The 8,595-nt window shown below is 32.9% G+C and overlaps 1 long non-coding RNA gene across 1 annotated transcript; it reads right to left on the minus strand.

Moving 5' to 3' along the window:
- Positions 1-3,601: 3,601 nt before the first annotated feature.
- LOC141693891 (uncharacterized) lies at positions 3,602-6,284 on the minus strand. The gene is made up of 7 exons (XR_012563302.1): positions 5,995-6,284; positions 5,646-5,909; positions 5,426-5,553; positions 5,173-5,220; positions 4,278-4,329; positions 4,007-4,077; positions 3,602-3,817 (listed from the first exon to the last, which is right to left on the minus strand). It is a non-coding gene; the product is annotated as an uncharacterized LOC141693891 (long non-coding RNA).
- Between the last annotated feature and the right edge of the window lie 2,311 nt (positions 6,285-8,595).

The raw sequence follows: 8,595 nt of genomic DNA on the forward strand, positions 1-8,595 counted from the left end.
GGAGGCTGTTCTCAATAGGAAAGTTGAGGCCATGGACTCAAGACTATCTGTTGTAGAGAAGTCAATGACCAAGATACTTAACAATCAAGAAGCTCGGACTGCACTACTCCAACAGTTGGTGGCTGCTCAACTCCCTTCCACACAACTTGATGATAACAAAAGGGGGGAGAAAGGATCAAGTGAGGGGAAGAAACAGCTTAATATTCAAGTTAGCAAAATAATTGTGCCTACAATTGCTTTCACCAAGCCACCAACTAAGGACAACATTGATCTGATTAATGAAGCAGCAGCCACATTGAGAGCAGCTGAAAAGAAACAGTTGAGCCCAATCAACTGGGAGAAAATTGATGAGGATATACAAAAGAGGTTTGGGTTAGTAAAGAAGCCAGAAAAATCAGCCATTCATCACTCTCAAGTAAGGAAAATCTCTGTGAATGAAATGAGCATGAATAATCTGGAAAGAGGACAACCATCCTGCATCAAATCTCCAAAGGCTAATCTAATTTTGAAGCCAAAGGTGAACTATCCAAAATCTTCACTAAAGAACCCCTTGGACACAGTGTATGAGACACCAAAGCCTGATGAAAAGAAACAGTTGGCCAGGTCTATAGCATTCTATAAGGATCCATCTGATTCAGCATTGAAAAGAAGAATTGCTAAAGTTTTCATGAATGGTTAGGAAATATGTGTGGTGGCTGGACACCCTCAATTTGCTGAAGCAAAGAGAGAAGAAAAGGCAAGATTGAAGCAAGAAAAGAAGCAAGCTGCTCTAGATGCTAAAAAGGTCAAACAAAAGAAAGAGCAAGCTGCTATCTTGGCCAAGTTACAAGCTGTGAAACCCACACAACAAATTTCTGCACAACCATCTGAAATTGTTGAATCTCAAGATCAAGTAATGCAGAATGAACCTCCACAGAAAAAGAAGCCAAGGTACAAGCGAAGAATCAAGAGAAAATTGGATTTCAGTGATGAGGAGATGGAAGGGTACTTTCCCAAAGAGTCTATTTCTACAACAACTCAAACATCCATGCCCTCTGTGGCACATGAAGAATTCAAGATAGATCCATCCAAGAATTTCCATGGTGAACTTATCATTCCAAAGGATGAACCAATAGACTAGGATATTCTACTAGTACCTGAACTCAATCTACCTCACTTCATGAAGCCAAAGAAGACAAAGACCAGAGCAGTCAAGAAAGTGAAGCCCTCAACTCTCAGATCCAAGTCCCTAACCAAAGCTCAAACCAAAGTCAACAAGGGAGACATCATGTACATTTGTGACATCAAGGAATTCTCATATTTAAACTTCTATCTAGATGAACTGGAAGAAGTTAGAGGGATTGATGCTTACAGGAATCTACCTGAAAGGTTAGTATTGAAGTACAAGGGAGGAAAAGAGATACAGTGGCCAATTCACAGGATTTATTCATCCTTCAAGAAGAACTTTGGATTCAATGTGACAGCTAGAAGACTTGTTCTAAAGAAGATTGAAGAACTGAGGAGTATTAGAGCCAAAGATGCACCCCCAAAGACTCTAACTATTCCTTACACAGGGAGTAGAGTGCATCTAAGGCCCTACTGGCTGATGGAATTCATGGATGATAAAGGAGTTAGAAGATTCTTCAGATTAGAAGACCAATTGAGCATCTCTAGCAATGAGACTCTTTTGGAAATGCAAGAAATGTTAAATCTCTCAGAATCTGATGAACTGGAATTCCACAGACAGCTCCAAAATCAGATAGAAGAAAACAATAGAAAGCTTGCAAAGAGATCCAGATCTTCAAGGAAATAGATTAATCTGCTCATGCTAGAGGAGCACCTTGAAAATGACTGTGAACAAATCTTTGTACATTTTGTTAATTGCAGCACTTTACAGTTTTATCTACTTCCATTTAAATTTGTATTTTTAGGGTGTTTTGTTATCATCAAGTTTCTCTTAATTTATGGCTACAATTCTAGTAGACATAAATTGGGGGAGATTGTTGTGAATATGTTGTGAACTTGATGATTTCATTAACAAAACACCTTAGTAGATTTAACTTAGTGAAATATGTAGCACTCGACGGATAAGCATATATAGTCCCGACGGATGATGATTTGATATCCATCGAGTGAGTAGCTTATGTAACAATAAGTTATGTAGCACATTTCTGCAAACAACTTTGTATAGATTCTGTAGTAGCATATAAGTCATGTTAACTTTAATTAGATATGCAGAATAGGTTGATTAATTGTACATAGATGATGTCTTGTAATTCTGTATAAATGAAATGAAGTCAAGTGCCAAATAGCTACCCGACGGATAATCAACAATGCTACTCGACGGATGATCAACAAGGCAACCCGACGGATGATCAACAAGACAACCCGGCGGATGATCATGTACCCGACGGATAATCAATTCAAACATATGTTGACAGTGACAACACAGTCACATGCGTCGAGTGTATGCAAAAGGAATGTGGAAGCCTATTCAACTGGGTTTCTGAGAACAAAGAAGCATTGCCATTTCCATGCCATTATGAAAATATTCAAAGATGCTGAAATAGAGTAATGAAGTAGCATAGTATTAGATTGATAGATTTTGTTTTATTATCTTGTCTTATTACTGTGTAATCTTGGTGATATATAAACGAAGAGTAGCAAATAGAACAATAAGAAGACTAAGCACGTATTTTTCTCAGAGAAACATTTGTAAGCTGTATCCTTAGCATTTCTCTGTAAGTTTAGTTGTTCTTATTTGTAAGCAGCTGTGAGCTATTCAAGTTTCATAGAGTTCTCTTGATATATATATATCTGGTGGATACATTCTAATCCACCAGAAAGTTTTAAAAACTTGTGTTTTTATTACTTTGTGTTTGATTCATATTTAACTTGTTATTCCGCACTTTGCAAATCAAAACTCTGTCATATATATATATATATTAAGTTAGAATATTTTATAATTCAGAAAAAGTTTCAAGAATTCCATTCAACCCCCCTTCTGTAATTCTTGTTGCATTGTTAGGGACTAACAAGTAATTATCTAACATTACTTCAAAATGCAGTATTTTCCTAGATATATTCATCCTGAAGTACGTGAATGGGCTGGTGGAGAAGAGATAGTTTTAAGGACGCAAAATAAAGATTCTCTTGTTGGACTCTCAATTGAACACTACACTATAGATTACTTTAAGCAACACCCAAACTGTGTTGCTAGACCCGAAAAAATGTTGCTACAGGCCCAAAAAGGGCTAAGGCAACATCAGAGCTATGTTGACCCGTAGCTAGTTAGTATATGTAACTATAGCAACACAGCAGCTATTCTATTGCAACACAGCATATCCTGTTACAATAGATATCAATAGCAACATATTTTGGTCGCTATAATAACATACTAAGTGTGTTGCAATCGAACTTAGAATTTCTTTCAAAAATGTGGGGCCCACAGAAGGGCCCCATTATGAAGCCTACATTTTGTGGGGCCCACATAAACAATTTTTCAAAATTCAAATAATATTGTTTGATTTTGCTTGTTTTTCCTTAATTTTTAAAATTATAATAAATAGACAAATCTTTAAATCCACAATATAAATGAAAAATATTTTAAAAATAATTAGACTAGCTCAATATAAATTAATAATTATAAACTCTTACAAAGAGATGAATCATGTTATACAAAAATTACATTCTTGTATCAACAAGTTCTGTACAAATGTTCTAACACATTTCTATATAAATATGTGCCGAACACGATTCTCAACCTCTTGAGCTTATATTATAATCTTCAACTCTTGCTCTTTTATGGGCGTGCGCCTTCAACCGCTTTAAGAAGAACCTGTAAAGCAAATTTACATTAAAACAACGTTCAACTTTTATTAATTCCAGACTCCTATGCTCCAGAGTCCGTCCAATTAAAGAGGTAGACATTTAGTTGCTATTGTAGCATGGTATAATAAAGGTAGACATGGCACCACACTTTCTAAAAAATAAAGAGACAAACGTAGTAATGGAGAGGGGGGTGTACCTGTTCCGGACAAATCAGGTAATATTTTTAGACAATTCCATTCAAACTTGACGTTGGCAACTTGGTATACTCTGCATCAACATAATGAAAACAATTAAAATAAATACAAATCTTCAAAATTAAGCATGTGATTCCTCCATGTATAATGACTTCAAAATATATGATGTCATTATAAGACTATCAAGCTAGCTTATGGACCGTCTAAAGAGATGTCTAAAACAATCTCAAAACCCTATGATACCAAGAGCAACAATACCAGTAATAGACCAACCTGATATCCAAGCCTCCAATAGCAAGGTAGCTTCCACTGTGATCAAAGTCCACTGAAAATAGTAATAAACGAAGCATTACGGAATACACAAAGAAACTGACATAAGAGAATACATGGTTCTCCTAGTTACTGCGATAGTATTAAAATTAACAATGAACCTTTGCCCTGAAGAGAAATAAGATTGTACTACAATTCCCTCAATGCAAGACGTATTAAAATCTTATACCATCTACAATTATGCATAGCTAATTATGCAAGATGAACACAACAGGGTGATAAAAACATAATTCTTTTATAAGAATATATGGGGTAAACAGTTTGTTTTGTGTCAAGAAAAATTAATGTGGCTTCGAGACTCTCCAGTCTAACCAGAAAAGGACATTTAAAATTGAAATGCTTACTAACCCACAAAGTTAATTACAACTCTCAACAGAGTGTAAATTGATTTCAAGTCTTAGTAGTAGAATGTTCTTGAATTCAATTTAGTTGTCCAAGAGCTAAATTGTAAAAATTACTTCAACTATAATACAGTAAAAAAATCTATATGGCACCCAAAGAAATGTACCTTAATTACAATTACCTCAGTAACAGTGAGACAACCTAACATATGAAATCAAATCATTAATCATTAATCAAATGTACCTTAATTACAATTACCTCATTATGTTCCTGCTACACTTGTGACTTTCACCTCTATAAATTAGTAAAGTACTTAATTGTGAATTCATACATCCTGTCAACTTTGACTATTGCAGTTAATAATAATGTAAATGCAACATAATGTAATTGCAGGCTTTGAATATTGCAAGTATGAATTCTGGGCTACCAGAAAAGAAAATTTTACCTGCTCGCCAGGACACATGCAGAATGAAAAATATATACATAATTTACAAACCTGAATGCTGTTTATTAGTTCCTGAGGATGCTCAACCCGCAGACCAACCTGCTCATGACAAATTGAAATGAGAGAACTGTAATCACAAAGTTAACATCAAGAAACGATTTATATTACCTTAAACAAATATAATTGTTTAATTTAAGGTGCAAAAGAATATAAATGCACAAGACCGTGTAAAGTAACTGAGAGGTTCTCAAGAAACAAAGTTGTACTATCATCAACTAAAAACCACACACAATTCATTAATCACCTGAGGCTTGTGAACTTAATAGTAAGTCCAATAAGTAGATTTATTCACAATCCAGAGATCTTGACTCCCACAACACGCTCATTTTCTACAAGCAGATCATCTACCCTCGTTCCAAATCGGATAGAGACCTAAGTATGCAGATATATATAATATTCATATATCTGTAAAAGAACCACGGTTAAATCAAAATAATTCTGACGTATATGGAGAGATTACTTACCCCCAATTCCTGTAGATGCTGGCAAAAATTGTGAAGTAGTGGAATCAATCTGTCTGTTCCCAAGTGTGGTTTTCCATCAACTAAGATACTTTCAAGAGCTCCAAACCGAATTAATCTCCCTCTCGCTCTCTCTCTCCTTCCCTATCTCTCCCTCTCTCTCTCTCTCTCTCACACACACAAATAAACTATTGACACTGATACACATAAGAAATGGCATAAAAACATAAAATTCAAGCACAATTGCTTCCTTAAAAGAAGCTTTCCCTAGATAGAGTAAGAGAAAAGGGGTGAGATAAATATACGTGAGAGAGACAAGCACTTTAAATAGAAGACATAAGAGAGGCTATACCTCGAAATCGAACTCAAGCTTGAAATCCGAAGAGAGTTTGAACCCTAATTGAACTGAAATTCTCTGCTCCAATTCTAATTGAACCCTAAATCGAAAAATCCAACCAAATTCGTTGCTCGATTGTGTTGCTTGAAGGGTGTTCCAACCCTAATAGAGCTCGAATGTAATGTTTTGTCAGTAAAAGAGTAAGAGACCGAAGAGAGAAAGAGATCGAGGTGGGGAGCTAGAGTGGATAAGCCTGTAAATGATTTTCCTGTTTCTGTAGTCCAAAATTTTCATTTCCCGCTTGCCCCAAATTTTGATAAATATACAGGCGCCCGACCCAAAATGTAGCCACCCCATCCCATTGTTCATTATTATTTTTTTTCTAAATATTCTAATCATTTTTAATTATGAACAATATAATTGTTACAATAATTATAAATTTATAATTTGTAGAAAATATAAAGCTATTACATGTTTTAATTTTCAGATTTAGACATTTTAATCGAAATTTATAAAATTAGTTAAGCTAATTATTTTTTTTTAAAATTTATATTTAAATAAACTATTTTAATGCTTATAAAATATAAATAAATCAATTATTTGATATAATTTTACATTTTAAGGCAAACTATTGAATTATTTTATCTAAATTATATATTTTCCATCAAGCCCACCCCATTTAATTTTTCAATGTTTTCTTTATTCAAATATTTTTAATCTTTTTAATTCTACATATTATAATTATTACAATAAAACTAATAATTAGTTTGTAAAAATATAAAACTATTAGAGGTTTTAATTAATGGAGAATGAATAATTAAAGAAGTAATTCTATAATAAAAAATATTTAAATTTATCAAAATAATTAATAAATAATTTTATTTTTAAATAAACTATTTTACTTGTTACAAAATGTTCATAAGTCAATTATTTGATATAATATTACTTTCCAAGACGAATCCAAGAATTATTTATCCAAATCAAATATTTAAAAAAATAAATTTTATTTTTGCTATAAATTTAAATTTTCTTTTATTCTTAGTCTATAACAACACATTATATCATGTTACCTCTATTTAACACCTCAGTGGTTTACGGCAACACAGTCCTATAGCTTTAGTAACCCGCATAGTGTAGCTGTTGTGATAGGGTGAAAATTTCACATCTATAGTAACATAATCTAAGGTAACACCCCTACTCAAATGTTCAGTTAGGCCATCTATGGCGTAGTGGAAAGAGGAAAAGCAAGATGCTCTGTAGGCTGGAACAGATTTGCAGAGGATAATCATTTGATGGAGACCATATTCTTCACAATGCTGCATAACGAAGAGAATAGGGTTGCTTTCCAAGTTGAATGATATTAGCAATCTAGAATTTATGTTTAAACATTCACATCAATGTAAAATTATTAAATGTATGTTTATTTCTTTTCGCCGCCTAAATTATGATATCTAACTTATTATATCCTAATAGTTTAGGATATGGATGATAATGGAGGAAATAGTTATGGTCTGACGTTATATAGAATAGTGCTTTCTATGTCATAGTCTTTTAACTAATATTTTCCTTACACAATATCAATACATATGGATTGTTACATGTATATGTACAAAACCTTAAATTGAAAACTGTTTACATTTTTTACACATGAAATAACCAATTCTTCTTATGACAAACTATGATTATCAACCTAAACATATATAAAGTAACTCACAGATAAAATTTAATATGATATTGAATAGTGTATGACATGTAATATGAAAATATGCATTTGATATTGTATAAAAATATGATATGTTCTTTCCAATGATAGGACTGTTTACATCAATCTCCTAACAAATAAGACATGGTATTAATAGAATGTTGACATATGATAGGACAACATGAATTGAAACTAATTAAGGAACTACAGGCAAAATAAACGAGATATACTTTAAGAAAAAACATTCATTATTTCCAATCAAAAACTAGTAATATTATTTATTAGGTCTTCAAGCCTTGGTTATTTCTTCAATATCACGGTGGCGAGAAGTGTCATCTGTAGAATTTGGTTGTTCAAATTTAGCACCAAAAAACACCATCCACAATCCCTATAGCAACAAAAAGCTGGATGAAATTAGTCATTTGAAGAGTTTATGAAACTATACATCTCGTAGATCTTTTTATAGCAATTGTGTACCTCTTTATCATATTGATTACATCAGCATTATGAAGATTAATATAAATCCTTAAAGATTCAATGGTACCGATAACTGCTTTGCCTACAAAACAATATGGTATAGTGATTTTCATGCGAATCAAACATTTTTAACATATAAAATTCAGATTATTGTGAGGAATTTAACTTACTAACCGTGCAACCAAAGGGGCCTCATACTTGCCAAAATGACTATAATTGGACTTTCCAAAACATCATTAAACAAAGGATCAAGGGATTTAATATGCTTACCCCATACAGCAACTCTAACAACATTCTCGTTTATCAAAAGTAAAGGAATAACATATGAATTTCAGAATTTTGATATGTAATTTTAATATTCTAATATCCAAACATGTAATAAACATATTCTCAAGGAAGAACCTTCCATCAGTTATTCTAAAGCGAATAATTGTTTG

The sequence above is a fragment of the Apium graveolens genome, chromosome 10, assembly GCF_009905375.1.
Source record: "Apium graveolens cultivar Ventura chromosome 10, ASM990537v1, whole genome shotgun sequence".
Classification (NCBI taxonomy): Eukaryota; Viridiplantae; Streptophyta; class Magnoliopsida; order Apiales; family Apiaceae; genus Apium; species Apium graveolens.